Source organism: Lycium ferocissimum, unplaced genomic scaffold (genome assembly GCF_029784015.1).
Source record: "Lycium ferocissimum isolate CSIRO_LF1 unplaced genomic scaffold, AGI_CSIRO_Lferr_CH_V1 ctg15069, whole genome shotgun sequence".
Classification (NCBI taxonomy): Eukaryota; Viridiplantae; Streptophyta; class Magnoliopsida; order Solanales; family Solanaceae; genus Lycium; species Lycium ferocissimum.
This window is the reverse complement of record NW_026715807.1, coordinates 29482-43493: the sequence shown is the minus strand read 5'-3', so window position 1 is coordinate 43493 and position 14012 is coordinate 29482. Positions and strand designations below refer to the sequence as shown.

Here is a 14012-nt window from a genome sequence, read left to right as displayed (position 1 = left end):
AGCCGTTCTCCTCTCTTCTCTTGTTCTTGATTTTTCTTTTAATTTCTTGAATGTTCCAAGGCTAAGGATCACTTATATAATTAATCACATGGAAAATTTAATTAAATTCCATGGACTTAGGCCCTGTACGGCCGGTTGGGCTCCTTAATTTGGGCCTCGGTTTATATTTATATTTTTTTTTTGAGCCCAATTCTTCATGAATTATATTTTGAAATTCCCGAAACAAATTTCCAAAATTCCAAATTTGCCCCTAAGCCTTCTCCGGTGTTTTCACGTTCAAATTTCCATAACCGACATACACATACTAAGAAAAATTCAAACATGGCCTTCTTTCTCATAAATCACCATTATTTCGGATTTTCCGATTATGCAAAAAGGCGGGATGTAACAGATTGTACACATTCCTGAAGCGGCGTTGCAATAGGGTGCCATTTATGGCACACTCATGGATGTACCCTGTTGTGGGGTTGAAAGTGTCGTACCAATCCTCTCCGGATACATGGACATCTGGCCTGGTCCTGGATGATGGAGCACGAGGGATAGGGACAGTTGGTTGATTACCCCCCGATAGCGATTTTATTGTCTTTTTAGCTTTGGGGGGGTTGGCTCTCCCCCATTTTGTGCCTTGGAAGGTGAAAGTGGCAGCCGATTTTCTCTTGCCTTTGTTGTTAGCCATTTTTGCCTGCAAAACAATACAATACCAAACGTGAATCAAATTCCAAAACCAAAGGGGTCGTGAAATGACTCCTCGCTTAATTTCTTTCTACATCTTCCATGATTGGAGTTGTGTGGCTCCCTTTCAAGCTTTTCGGGCCTTTTTACGATTAACACCTAAGTTGGGGTTAAACTGACCCCACACTTACTTCTAATTACGTAAACAAAAGGAAAACAAAGAAATTAACTAAATTAGACTAGAATCAAAAAGAAAAATAAGAAAGAAAAAAAACAAGAGGCACTAGTTCATGTGTTAGGACTTTGGGTTGGTGGTTCATGATTTTCTCAACCCAATCCACAATTTGGTAGGCACAAATGATGTCCCACGATTTGTACGACTATTTATTGTCATATTGCTACTCAAGACTTCACAATTACACATAAACATTCATTCGAGCATTTTTACGAACGCGTAGCGGGCATAGAATGTTCCCTTTGAATGTTAAGCAACAATGGTGGGTTTAAACCCTCCCTTCTACCATGGGATTCATCTTCTAGCCCTAAGCATCAATAACACAGAACCAACCCAATCCCCGCCCCGATTTCGCCCAAACCCAACAACTCTATTTTGACAACTTCAATCTTGAGAAATAAGTGAAAAAGGAAAAGATTGTGCTTACCTCTTGACGTTATGAGATGAAATCACACTTTGTTTGAAGTTGCAATTGGGTTTCCTATGGAATTTGGGAAAAAAGAGGAGGGGGGCGGGATTCGAATTTTTAAAGGGGAGAGGGAAAGGTGTGCTTGAGAGGGAATGGGAATGGGGTAATGGGGGCGGATCTGCTTATTTGAAAAAATTGAACCGCCAGTTCCGCGTTGACCCCGCGTCGCGGGTCCAACATGGACAATTTCTTTTTTCGAAAATCTCAAAGTGAGTGTTATCCCCGCGTCGTGGGTCCAACGCAAAAAAATAAGCTGCAGAATATTTTTATTCAGGTGTTGTCCCTGCGTCGCGGGTCTATCGCGAAAAAATAATCTGCAGAATATTTTCGTGCAGGCGTTGGCCCAGCGTCGCGGATTCAGCTCATACATCAAACCTGGAACAAAGTTCAACTCATTCTTGCTTGTTTTGTGGTCCTCCTCCTTCCCTATTCTTGCAACATGAACAAACGTGACCGATATGCACAAAAACGTTGGGTTGCCTCCCAAACAGCGCCTTAGTTAAGGTCGTGGCACGACACTTTTTGTATTTTTCTCGTTTTTTCATTTTTTTTCTTTCACACGGGTTGCCTCCCGAGAAGAGCTTGATTTAACGTCACGGCACGACGTAGGCTTTCCATAAGCCTCCTTTAGATCCACCGAGGTCTTCTCCGGATTGATGACTTCTCCAAAATAGTGCTTGACTATCTACCCATTTACCAAGAATGTCCGCTCTGCATTCAGCGGCTTCAGCTCAACCGCCCCATGTGCGGTTACCCGAACGACTTCAAATGGCCCCGACCACTTACTTTTCAATTTCCCTCCAAAAATCTTCAGCCTGGAGTTCTACAACAAGACTAACTACCCGGGTACAAAGTCACGAGGTTGGATGCGCTTGTCGTGAATTCTCTTCGTTCGCTCCTTGTACATTTTCGCGTTCTCATAGGCATGATAGCGAAATTCCTCCAACTCGTGCAGCTGCAACAGTCTCTTTTCTCCAGCTTGAACCATGTCTAAATTCAGCTTCTTTATTGCCCAATATGCTCTATGCTCGAGCTCAACTGGTAGATGACATGCCTTACCAAAGACGAGCTTATAGGGAGATGTGCCAATTGGAGTTTTGTAAGGCGGTCGTATGCCCACAGAGCATCATCGAGCTTCGATGCCCAATCTTTCCTACTCACGCTCACAGTCTTCTCCAAAATCCTCTTAATTTCTCTGTTTGATACCTCCACTTGACCAATCGTCTGAGGATGATAAGCAGTCACTATCTTATGTTTCGCCCCATACTTGAGCAACAATTTATCAAAGAGTCGACTACAAAAGTGCGTACCTTGATCACTGATGATGGCTCGAGGGGTCCCAAACCTTGTAAAAATGAGGGGTCCCAAACCTTGTAAAAATGTTCTTTTTCAGAAATCTTGCCACCACACTAGTATCATTGGTGGGAAGTGCAATGGCTTCCACCCACTTCGAGACATAGTCTACAGCAACCAATATATACTTATTTCCCATGGATGGTATGAAGGGACCCATGAAGTTGATACCCCATACATCGAATAGTTCAATCTCTAAGATTCCTTTCAAAGGCATTTCATGAAGCTTGGAGATATTTTTGATTCTCTGGCAGCTATCGCAGGCTCGCACAAATTCATGAGCATCTTTGAACAAAGTAGGCCAATAGAGCCCGGACTGAAGTACCTTCGCAGCTGTTCTGTCACCCGCATAGTGTCCCCTATAGGGTGATGAGGGATACTTCTCAAGAATCACGGGGACCTCTTCCTCTGGGACACACCTTCTGATCAGCATATCTGTGCCAATCCTGTAGAAATATGGCTCATCCCATACATAGAAACGACTATCATCCAAAATCCGCTTCTTCTCGTGATTAGCACAAGGGGGATAAATCTCACTTACCATAAAGTTCACCATGTCTGCATACCATGGCACCTCAGTACGATTGAAGAGCAAAGAGTTGTTCATCAGGAAAAGTCTCCTTAATCGCCACTGCTTCATCTACATGTTCCCTATATTCCAATCTCGATAAGTGATCTGCTACCTGATTTTCTGTACCCTTTCGGTCAAGAATCTCGATGTCAAACTCTTACAGCAGCAACACCCAATGAATAAGCCTCGGCTTTGCATCCTTTTTCGCCAACAAATAACGAACTGCAGTGTGATCAGTGTAGACAATCACCTTCGTGCCCACAAGATATGATCGAAATTTGTCAAAGGCGTAGACAACCGCTAATAACTCCTTTTCTGTGACAGTATAGTTCATCTGGGCTGCATCAAGTGTCTTGCTGGCATAGTAAATAGGATGGAAAATCTTGTCCCTTTTCTGACCAAGGACAGCTCCCACAAAGAAAATCACTTGCATCACACATCAAAATAAACGGCAGAGACCAATCAGGTGCGATGATAATAAGAGCAGATACTAGCCGCTGTTTCAACTCATCAAAAGCCGTCAGACAGGCTTCATTAAACACGAACTTCATATCTTTCTCTGAAAACTTGCACATTGGATTAACAACTTTAGAAAAGTCTTTGATGAACCGTCGTAGAAGCTACCGTATGTCCAAGAAAAGCTACGCGCTCCCGAACTCGAACGGGTGGTGGCAATTTTTCAATTGCTTCAATCTTCACCTTGTCAACCTCTATTCCCTTGCTCGATATCTTGTACCCAAGAACGATGCCCTTTCGAACCATGAAATGACATTTTTCCCAGTTAAGTACTAAGTTCGTTTCTTCACAACGAGCTAACACGGCATCAAGATGGTTCAAGCAGTCATCAAAAGAATCCCAAAAAATAGAGAAGTCACCCATAAATACCTCCACATAGTTTTCTACCATATCGGTGAAAATAGCCATCATACATCGCTGGAAAGTACCTGGAGCAGTGCACAAACTGAAAGGCATCCTCCGGAATGCAAACGTACCATATGGACATGTGAATGTGGTTTTCTCTTGATCCTCATGTGCAGTCATGATCTGGTTGTAACCCGAATAGCCATCCAGAAAGCAATAATAATCATTCCCAGCCAATCTGTCGAGCATCTGATCCATGAAGGGCAAAGAAAAGTGATCTTTTCGGGTGGCGTTGTTCAACTTGCGATAATCAATATATATCCTCCAACCAGTAACGGTTCATTGAGGCACCAATTCATTCTTCTCGTTTTTTCCCACAGTCATGCCCCTTTCTTCGGGACACATTGTACAGGACTTACCCATTGGCTGTCAGAGATGGGATAAATAATGCAGCTGTCAAGCCACTTGATTATCTCTTTCTTCACCACCTCCTTTATGATTGGGTTCAGTCTCCTCTGGCACTCAACACTAGGTTTGCTGTCTTCCTCCAATAATATTCTGTGCATGCAAAATGAGCTACTAATACCTCGAATATCAGCTATCGACCACCCAAGGGCTCGAAATCGATCTCGTAGCACTGGTAACACACGTTCAACCTGCACATCAGTCAAATAAGCAGAGAGGATTACGGGCAATGTGTCTTCACTACCCAAGAAAGCGTAGCGAAGGTGAGGAGGTAATGGCTTCAATTCAAGAACTGAAGCCTCTTCAATAGATGGTTTCAGCTTCTTTCATGACTCTGGTCTGTCTAACTCCTCAAATGGTGTGTTTGCTCGTAAATAAGCACATGAAGTGTCAAGGATGCTAAGACACTCCTCGACTTCTGCAAAGAATCATCAAGTCTTCCCTATACACCAAAGCTGTCTCCAAGAGGTCTCGCGAAGCTAGAAAGTGATCTAACTCTGCATTAGTGAGCTTGGGCTCCACCACGGAAATCATCTTCAACTCCTCATAATGGGCTGGAAGCTTGGTAGCTTTAAACACATCAAAAGTCCCCTCTCAACTATCATGGACATCTTCCCATCTTTCACTCGGATCACAGCATCAACAGTGGCCAAGAATCCTTTCCCCATGATGAGAGGACCACTCTTACACCCTCATAATCAAGTATCACAAAATCAACCGGCAGAATAAATGAGCCTACCTTTATAATAACATCCTCAATAATACCATCGGGATACGCAAGAGATCGATCAGCCAACAGCACCGTAATAGTGGTTGGCCTAGGCTCACCCAAGCCCAACGTTCAGAACACAGAGGTGGGAATCAGATTAATACTAGCACCCAAATCACACAATGCTAGCCCAACTTCAATGTTGCCAATCGTAATCGAAATTGTGAAACTGCCCGGATCTTTCAACTTTGGAGAAATTTTACTCCTCACTCTAGAACTGCACTCCTCAATAAGTGCAACAGTCTCAAACTCTGTCCAACGCCGTTTGTTCGCGACCACATCTTTGATATACTTAGCATATTTTGGAACTTCTTGCAAAAGCTCCACCAAAGGTATGTTGATGTGTACCCGTTTTAAGAGTTCAAGAAATTTCTTGCTAGCCGAATCTGCTTTTTGTTTCTGAAGTCGCTGTGGAAAGGGAGGGGGTGGTCGAACCACTTCCTCTACCTGTTTCTCTGCGACTATCTTCTTTAGTTCAGCTCTCTTAGTAGGGATAAGTTCTGCCTCTGCTATGTTCTTTTTTTTTTTTTGGAGGCACTCTGCCATTCCTCAAGCTCTCTGCCATTCCTCAAGGTGACTGCCTTGCACTCTGTTGGATTCTTCTCAGTATCACTACGAAGAGCGCCCGGTGGTCTGATATTCTACATAAGAGCCATCTGCCCCATCTGACGTTCGAGCTCGTGAATAGATTTCTACATCTCACTCTGAATTTTCTAATTTTGCTGCTGCGTCACTTGATTTTGAGTTATGAGCTACTTCATCATCTCTTCTAAATTGCTAGCTGGCAGAGCTTGATGTTGCTGATAATGGTTCGGCTTGTGGAAATCCTGCTTCCCAAATGGAGTGTTGTAATTATTTCCATAATAGTTTCCCCAATTTCCAAAACCACTATTCTACTGCCCCCACAAAATATGAACGGACTGATTCAATGGGCAATTGCTATAATCATGAGGCTCACCACAACTTACACATGCTACCTGCTGAATATGTTGGACTGGTTGAATCTGCTGAGCTTGAGGAACTCCCTCCTTATAACATTAGTAAGAGTATTTATATCAGCTCGAATAGCTGCAATATCATCAACATGAACCCCAACAGCTTTCTGTGGTAGCCCCCGGCTAGTCTCATGATATTCATGGTGACTCTCCGAGATCATCTCTAGGAGAGTTTCCATCTCTTCATAGGTATTGTTTAAAATCTGCCCTTGAGCTGAAGCATTCAACAAGGCCCTTGATTCATGGTTAAGATCTTCTACAAAATAGTTTCCAATGATCTCCTTTGACTGCATGTGATGTGGGAAATCTCGCAAATAGCCCTTATACCTTTCCCAAGCGAGTGCTAGAGATTCAGAATCTCTCTGAGTGAAGTTAGAAATTCTCCCTCGCAGCTCTTTTGTTTTTTTAGGTGAGAAAAACCTATCGATAAACTTATTTGGTAATATCTCCCAAGAAGTGATAGAACCTGCAGGTAGATTCGTCAACCACTCCCTTGCTTCGCCAATCAGTGAGAACGAAAATAAGGACAGCTTCACATAATCATCGGGACCATCTCTGCATGCGGAAATTCTCGCTCAACTCCACGAACCGCATCAAGTGCTTATGCGGGTCTTCACTAGACTTACCCGTATCGGCACGTATCTTTTGCACCAGCCCGCATGTTTCTTCTTTCAGCTCGAAATTTCCAGTGATGTCAGGCCTAGCAATAGCCTTAGCAATAGTCGCTAGACTAGGCCTAGCATAACTGGACAAAAGAATCTATTGTTCTTGTGCCCTCGCAGCTGCTCTTGCACCCTGTTCATTCCCGTTTCTATTTCTGTCCCTTTCTGCCTGTTCAAGAGCAAGTCTCGCTGCTTCGTCAGCCATTTTTCTCTGTCTGTGGAATGTTCTTTCGATTTCGGAATCAAAATCAACTAACGGTTTTCCTGAACTTCTAGTGCTTGGCATAAACCAGAGATACCTGAAGTGACACAAGTAGAACAACGAAAAAGTAAAGGCTTGAATAGAAAAACAAACTCAAATTAGAGAACAAGAATTTTTCTAAGTCCCCGGCAACGGCGCCAAAAACTTGTTACTCCCAAACGCACACGCAAATATACGTGGTCGTACAAGTAATATAGAATGTTATGTCCAGATATCGATCCCACAGAGACTTAGATTCTACTGTTAAACTAAGGGAAAAGACATAGATTCGCCCTTAAACTATACTCCAAATGTCATTTTCACGCTTGAACTTTAGTGTTGACCTATTACACACCTAAACATTTAATAAGTGAATTTATTTACCTCCTGAGAGCTGATGTAGCATAAAATATAAAATAATTTTAAAATGAGCGCGTTTTATTAAAATTAATTCATTTTTCCTTTTTTTTTATATACCAAATTCATATTTTTTAATCCCACCCTCCATCCCATGCCCACCTCCACCCCCGCCCCCACGCAGATCCCATTTCTTCTTCAATTTTCTGCCACTACTTCTCATCTCCGGCAATTTCCCCCACCCCTTCTCTTCCTCCTCCCCCTCCCCTATCTTCACCCCCCTGCCCCTTTCCTCCATTTTTTCATCACATTGTTTAATTTCTTCTTGCGCAACTTTTCAACTAATTCTTGATAAACCCAACTTGGAAAATTGCTTCCCGTACCTTTTAACCGAAGGAACATCTCTCATATGCCATATCTGCTATGCACCGTTTTATTACTGCTATTAGTATATCATAAGGGCAATTAATTGTTACTTTCTAATTTCATTATCAAAAACAAAAAAAAACAAAAAACAAAAAAAAACAAAAAACCACAATCTAATGGAATTTGCAGAGATTTAGTAGTAACCTAGGTTTCATGGCTACAAAATTCCAAGTTTTAATGGCTCCAAAATCTGAACCTTTTCTCGTAGTATTTTGATTTTTTTTTCAAGAAAGGAAGAGAATAGACAAAAATACTTCTGGGTTTGTTCAATTCTGGTGAAATGGAGAAAAAGAAGACGAAGGATTTTGGGGGTGGCGTTGGAGGAGAGGGCGCGGTGGTGGTGCAATGGGGGTGGAGGAAATGAAGATGAAGAAGAAGGGGCGTGGGGGCTGTGCTAATGGAGAAGAAGGGTTTTGGGGGTGGACTTTTCTATGAAAAGCATCATCTTTTCCATTCATTTCAATTTTCTTCCCTAAAATTCCTCTCTCAAAGTTTCAAGGGAAAGGTCTAGAGTTGCTTGCATGGGAGGTGAAGTGAAGAAACACGGGGAAGGCACAGCAGGCAACTGCTATTGAAGAAGACACAATGAAAAGGCAAAAAGTTTTTTTAAAAAGTGGGGACCACAAATAAATAAGAAAGGGAAAAAAGCAAAATTTTGAAAGAATAAATAAAAAAGAAAAATTATGAAAGAACAAATAACGTGTCGCTGACGTGTCGCGCGCGTGTGGAACACCTCCACACATGAGACTGGTTAAATGTCCGTAGGGGGGTAAATAAATTCACTTTTTAAATGTTTAGGTGTGTAATAGGTCACCACTGAAGTTCAAGTGTGAAAATGACATTTGGAGTATAGTTTAAGGGCGAATCTATGTCTTTTCCCTTAAACTAATTCTAATTCGAATGAAACTATTCAAGAAAGTGAAAATCAAGATGTTTGTTATACTAAACTAAAACTGAAAAGTAAACAATTTGTGATGGGTGTTTTTGTGACTGAGAATATTTCGACAAAGATTGTAAGGTTTATCAAATGAGAGAAAGTTCCAGGGTCATGGCTTTCGACAATCCAGTTGATCTTCAGACAATTTCACCTATCTTATTTCCTAGATTACTAGTTGACGGGTTAATTATAACTTTATGAGTATCTTCCGAGTAGCTCACAAGCTTGTAGATGCTACTATAACGCCTATATCCCTATGGTCGTCAGAGGTAACAAGAACGCATTTACTCCTCCGTATTCAACTAAGCAAGGCTAAAGGGTATATTCCTATCCTCATTAGCGAAACGATTATATCGAACAAGCCCTATTTATTCTTATTATGCATGCAAATTCCCTATCCCTAGTTCAATTCACACGCCATAGATAGTGTCTAATTATTAGCCAGATAATCAAACAATTAAGTTCAAGAATAAATAAGTAACCCAAAATATGAAAACTTAATCGAGAATAATTGTCATCAAACCAACTTTCAAGTCTTATGCCACAACCCTAGAATTAAGAAGTTTAGCTACACATGATTCTCAATGAACACGAAGAATTCATGAATAGTCTAGGGTTGAAAAAGGTGAAAAATAAAATAAAACCTAGAGAAAAGGTTATAAGACGACTTAGAAGTCTTGGAATAATCCCAGCAGGTCATTAATAATGAACAAAATATCTATTTATAGTTTAGGGTTGTTAACCAAATAAAAGGGTCCTAATCTTAGTTAAAGTCGGACAAAATTGGGCACTCCCGCGTTGGCCACGCTTTGCGGGTCCAACGCGGGGTCTTCAGTGAATTCAACCCCTATTTGTGCTGAGTCCGCGACGCGGGCTCAACGCCTGAATGAGAAAGTTCTGCAGCTGATTGTTCTTCTAAAGGGACGCGACGCGGGCTCAACGCGTGATTGCCATCTCGTGTGTGGCACAATTGTTCTTGATTCTTCCAGAAATTCACCTAAGTGTCCAAAGCTTCTCTCGTTCACTCCTGTACACAAGGTCACCGCCAGAATCAACCAAAACTGCTCGGTTTCCCGTCGTTTGTCTTCATCGTACCTAGATACATGAAATATACCGACATAAGTTCAAATACGATGATTTCATCATATATTAGGCATTAAAAGTCTTAGGAATGTGATGTAAAATGACACGAAACATGATATTTGTGCCAAATATCAAATATAGATTTACGAGCCTGGGAGAACAAGCATTGAGTAGCTAAAGTTAAGGCGATCAAAAAGGTATGTCAAGGCTAGTCCCTTCGTTTCAAAGGCATGATTCCTATGTTACGATCCCATAAATGTTTCCATAACCGCCTTTTTTCCAAACCTAGAAGTTCATGACTCTTAAAGCTTCTTATGATGTTAAAGATGAGAATCTTTCTGTGATGATTACGGTGATGATGATTTTATGTTTAAACGTCTCAAGTAATGATTTCACTGATGATGATGATGATCCCATTTTTAGAGATTACAAAGTTTACGGTTTTGATGCTATTATGATATTATTGAGTTTATTTCATGACCTTCTTGATTTTATTCATTGTTGTTGGTCTCACCTTATGTTACTTGTTCCTTCAAGGTGAGATATAGCGATAATGATTGTTCCATAATATAAATCGGAGGTTACCGAGCTTCCGTCACTCTGATAGAGAAGTAACAATTAATTGGGCTCTCGTGCATGTTATATGTATTTATATATGTGTAATTTAGATACTTACCGCGCCTTAAAGGCCGGACAAGATGCCATTTATATTACCGCGCCTTAACTGCCAGGCAAGATATTATATATGTATATATGGAAAAGTCTTTTTGTTTAAAAAGCTAAGCATGCACGACATCCGCCTTAAAAAGGCATTTAGAGGCACATGTTGATCTCTTTTATATTACTTTATCTTCATACTTTCATTATGTTATTTTTCATGTTCGGTATCTCTTACTATGTTACTATTCATGCCTTACATACTTAGTACACTGTTCGTACTGACGTCCCTTCTTGTGGACGCTGCGTTCATGCCCACAGGTTCAGGTAGTCATTCGGATGAGCCAGACCAGTAGGATCTCCTCAGCCGCAGTCAGTGCGATCCATTTGATCCGAAGCTGCAACTTTTGGTATGCTATTTATGAGGTGTATAGATGTGGGTATGACAGGGCCTTGTCCTATCTTTCTACAGCTAGACTCCATAGAGGTCTGTAGACAGTTGTATATAGTGGGAATATCATGTAGCTTTGTGATCTCCTATTTTTCGTACAGCGCATGTAGTGGCCATGTCGGATTGTGTTGTCATTCGTTGCACGTATGCCTATATATACGTACCGATGTGTATAAATTATGAGCTTTTCGAGACCGAGTTTATTGCATAGATTTTGCAGCAGATGCTATTGCTCAGATATGACTTAGAAATGGGCCACAAGGTTATTCAGCATATGGCAAGTATGAGTTTAAGGGTGCTTGGTCAGCAGTGATCGGAAACTCGTCACGGTCCATGGGTTTGGGTCGTGAGAAAAATGGTATCAGAGCAGTTCATCCTAGGGATTGTCTATGCACCATGTTCGGTAGAGTTCTCGATTTATGGGTATGAAGCCTACCACACTTATAAACAAGGCGCAGTATCTAGGAATCATTGACCTTTCCTTCTATCTTAGATCGTACGATAGAGACGTAGTCTAGGAAAGATTATTTTCGATTTCTCCTTTCCTGTAGGTAAGCTCAAATTGATAAAGATGAAGAGACCAGCCTCGGGCAAGAGGGGGTGCTAAGAAGACCCCTAGAGTAGATTCGTGACCACGGAGCCCGGACCGAGCAGAAGGAGCCTCAGCTATTCCATTGAGACTGATCCCTCTGAGGACCCCGCGACGATTCCCCCAGAATTTCTGACTTTTAGAGAGGAGGATCCATCGGAGGACAACTATGACACGGACCCGTCTGAGGGTTCATATGGGACGCCAGAGGAGGAGATTTCCGAGACTGTACTTGAGTTGACTCCCCCAGCTGCTCCTATGGCAGAGCACTATGTCAGGCTAGCTACGCCTAAGAGTGTTACTGATTATTCTAGCCCATTATCTTGGCGAGTCGGAAACCAGAGCCGCCCGAATATCCGTATCCCTCGGACTCGGACGAGAGAGGAGGGGTCGACTAGCAGATGTTGGGAGGACAATGAAGAGGACACTTCACTTTATAGCCCTCCAGACAAAGCTCAGGACAGGTCGACTATAGGTATATGGGTAATTTATTGAAATTTCTTATGTGTGTACAATTATTGCAGGATGTCGTTAATAGGTGACAAATGGGAGTTTTAAAGGAACCGATAACCAAAGTACTTATGGATAACTCAAGCGACTAAGATGTTTTGGCCCCTACTAGGAATCTTAAATTTTTTAATAGAGAAGCCGTGTGTTGATCGATGGTTATCGAGAGTTCGAAGGCTAAACCAGCATTTTCTCGGTCAGAAAAGTAAGGGATCTTTCCAATCCGGAGGGAGATGCATTATAGGAATTTTATTGGGATCTGTTAGAACTTCAACTTGTTCTAGGTCATGCGATAAAGGTTACATAGCAGAGTGGATGCGATCGTACCAGCACTAACACACCGGATCCCATTAGGACTCCGAAGTTAAGCGTGCTAGGGTAAGAGTAATACTAGGATGGGTGACCCCCTGGGAACTGTACTAAGAGTCTTACAAATTTGGACATAAGAGAAGGATGAGGGACTAGAATAGCTTGAGGGAAATTAAAAGCGTGTGAAACTCACGGTTGGAAACCACAGATAATTGTAAGAGATAAGGCGGACCAGCTTGGCAAAGAGAGAGAAGACGTATTACTGCTACAGAACTAGGACAAGTTTAAAATAGTATTGGGAATATTTTGTAAGTAAGGTGTTAGGAGAGGTATATACGATATTCTATATGTGGTCAATCAATTGCGTGCCTTGATAATCGACGTTACGATGTGTTAAAGGTGCAAATTGAACAAGATATTGAAGTTCAAGTGGTAAGTGTTACAGGGCGAGGCGACATTAGTCCTAAAATTAAGAGTAAGAAGATTAGGATGCCCTGAGAAAAGAAGAGGTGTAAGCAACAGACGTATGTTGCTAAAAAGGGTTAACTCATGCCTCAAGATGGGAATCTTGAAGGTAAGTACAATGGCAAAGAACCATTCGGATGAATCTCGAAAGTAAGTATACGGAAGGAATGGAGTATGTAGTATGGAACGGAAGATGAATGTAAAGGGTTCGAAATGAGATTCTGATAAGTGGGATTGAAGGGCAGTAACAACGAATAAGGATATGAATTGGGAGAAAATAAGCAGGTTTTGCAAATAAAAAAATGCCAAGGTATTTTCGGGTCTTGGGGGGCAGTCAAAGAGATAAATGTGCAACCATACTGACACGATTACCTCGGAAACGGGAAAGCCTTCCAAAAAGATGATTTAGCAATAGAACGGATTTGCATTCGGAAAGGATATTTTATGAATTTCAGGGACAACACCATAAAATAGCAAGTGGAGAAGAGGCGGAGGAAAGGGACTCAAGGAAGGTCTTGAGGACTAAAGTAAGAAAAGTACACTAATGGATTGATTAAAGAAAATCGAGCGACACCAAGGATAGGAGAAAGGATAATAAGTAAACAAGTCTGGCCAAGAGGCAAAACATCAGCAACATGGGATAAGAACCTTGATAAGTAATACAAAGATTCGATTATAAAGGAAATAGACCGATGCACGGGGGATATGCATAAATGTGAACCAGCCGTAGTATCAGAAAGGAAGATGAAGACTCGACGAAAGAAAAAAAGAAAAGGGTGTACTTTGTAAGGATCTCAAGATAGGAGCAAGAAGCGGCATAACACTGGAAGAATTATGATGCATAGCTGTAATACAAACAAGTAGTGAAGGAGTATTACGGGATAAATGAGCTAAGAGAATGAAAGGATGACACATAGGAATAGATAGTATGGAATATT

General features: G+C 41.6%; 1 pseudogene; it reads left to right on the top strand.

The window, feature by feature from the left end:
- The first annotated feature begins 12613 nt into the window (after positions 1–12613).
- Positions 12614–12732, top strand: LOC132042404 (5S ribosomal RNA; annotated as a pseudogene).
- The last annotated feature ends 1280 nt before the right edge of the window (positions 12733–14012 follow it).